The following is a 2,420-nucleotide window of genomic DNA, read 5'->3' as shown; positions in this document are numbered from 1 at the left end:
CATCCTGCCCCCGGCACCTCCCTGACTTCCATCCCCTACAGAAACATGCCCAGGACCTGGAGCTGGATTCTGCTCTAGCTCTGAGCTGCCTCTGCCCTATATGTGCCAACTTGTTTTTCTCTTGAACACAATCAGTTCTCCCTGGGGCATCTCTCTACATGACCAGTCAGCTCATGTTCTGTCTCCTTGAGAAGTCCTCCCTGATCATCCCCTTTGGAAGATACCAAGGAAGAAATATTTTCTCTGTCCCTCCTCTGAACATGCATCGTTATGTACGGATTATTCCTCCTAATCAGCTCTGAAGGTAGTCTTGCTGTCTCGTTTGCCCTGCATACCCCTGAAATTCTAAGAGGGCCTCTCAGTAGGTGTGTGCCAAGGAACACATGGAAGAAGAAATGCATTCGGAGCATCGTTTGCTGACACAGTGGAGTGAGGTGTCTAAACCTGCACTTTCCGGCCACAGATATGACCAAGCAGAAAGCAGAGTAAGATAAACCAGTAAATGGACAACTATCCACCACAGATTGTTTAAGGGAAACCTGGTTATACATTCTTCTTTGGAATTTCAGATAACATTAATTTAGTGATGTAGTCTAGGTATTTTTTATTCAAATGATGACTTCAGTACTAACTAACTGGCCACAAGAAGACATGTTATCGTAGGACATACACATTCTGGGTACATCAGGTAAAAAGACCTTCAAAAAGTGAGGGAAGCCTGGGTGGCTCAGTGGGTTAAGCCTCTGCCTTCGGCGCAGATCATGATCCCTGTGTCCGAGCCCCGTGTTGGGCTTCCTGCTCAGCCGGGAGCCGGCTTCTCCCTCTCTGTCTGCCTCTCCTCCCTGTTTGTGCTCTCTCTCTCTCCCTCTGTGCTCTCTCTATCAAAGAAAGAAAGAAAGAAAGAAAGAAAGAAAGAAAGAAAGAAAGAAAGAAAGAAAGAAAGAAAGAAAGTCTTTAAAGCAATGCAGTGAGCCGGGACCATCATCCATCCAGTTCCAATCTCCATCTCTACCTCCCCATCCTCAAACAGCACAAGAAGCTCCAGGAGCTGCTCCAGGGGCGGGGGCACAGCTGCCTGCTGTCTCTGGCCCTCTGTGACCCCAATCTGACTCCCTTAAACCCAACGGGGACCCCGGTGAAGTGAATGTCGGGTCCCTCTTGATCTTATCTTGCTAATTTATATCCACAATGGCTTAGAGTTAACCCCATTCACTCTCTTTAACATTCTTCAGTGGAAACTTGACCTGTTCATTGCTGCACACATTGATGCCCACTTAGCATGACGGCTGTCCTCCCAGGACCAGCCCATGCAGCTGACCCCACATCACTATTTCTGTCCCCTGTCCGCCCTGCCTTGGGTGCTACCTCATCTCCTCTCTCTGTCCACCTCCTCCTCCCTCTGTTCACCTCCTTCTCCCTCTGCTTCCTCCCCTATTTACCTCCTCCCTCTGTCCACCTCCTCCTCCCTCTGTCCACCTCCTCTTCCCTTTGTTCACCTCCTTCTCCCTCTGCTTCCTCCCCTATTTACCTCCTCCCTCTGTCCACCTCCTCCTCCCTCTGTCCACCACCTCTTCCCTCTGTCCACCTCCTCCTCCTTCTCTTCACTTCTTCTCCCTCTGTCTACTTCCTCCTCACTCTGTCTACCTTCTCCCTCTGTCTACTGCCTCCCTTTGTCTGCCTCCTTCCTCTGTCCATCCCTCCTCCTCTGTCCATTTCCTTTTCCCTCCGTTCACTCCTTCATTTGTCCACCTCCTCCTCCTCTGTCTGCCTCCCCCTCCCTCTGTTACCACCTTCTTGTGACCACTGTCTGCACTGCTGTGGGAGAAGTTGATCTCTGGGGAGGGGCAGGGTGTCTGACTGCTGCCCCATTACTATTCTTGAGTCTTTACTCTGTAGGCTGTCCCGTAAGGGAGTCCATGGAAGCTGATGAGGGGTTGTCTTGACACTGGGATAAAGTGCCAGAGGGCTGTGGCCCCGTCCTGGGCGTCTGCAGGGGAGGCTTCCCCTGGGGTCCAGATAGCACATGGTGCAGGGTTTGGATGAAACGAATCCTCCCTCTCCTCTTTCTCAGTCATCTAGCTGCAGAAAATAAAAGTTTCCAACTTCTTGGGCCAAATTCTTATTTTGCACATGATAAATTAATTCAGCCATAGAATAACCTCAGCCATACATCGACTCCTCCCCCAGCATGCCGCTCTGTACCTTACTGACAGGGACCTGTCTGCTTACAGAGCCCTTCTCCGTCTGGCTGATGTGAAACTTACTTAAAACCCCAGAACTTGCAGACTTTCTCTTAAGCAAAAAGGGGAGTTCCGGCCAATCTTGCTGGTTGTATTTATAGCTTTCTATTTCCTGAGAGAAGACAGGAAAAGCGAGAGCTTGCTCTCCCCTTGCGAGGCTCCTCCTCTGTGGTCCGCAGC

Source organism: Lutra lutra, chromosome 6 (assembly GCF_902655055.1).
Source record: "Lutra lutra chromosome 6, mLutLut1.2, whole genome shotgun sequence".
NCBI lineage: Eukaryota > Metazoa > Chordata > Mammalia > Carnivora > Mustelidae > Lutra > Lutra lutra.
Note: the sequence above shows the minus strand (reverse complement) of the source record.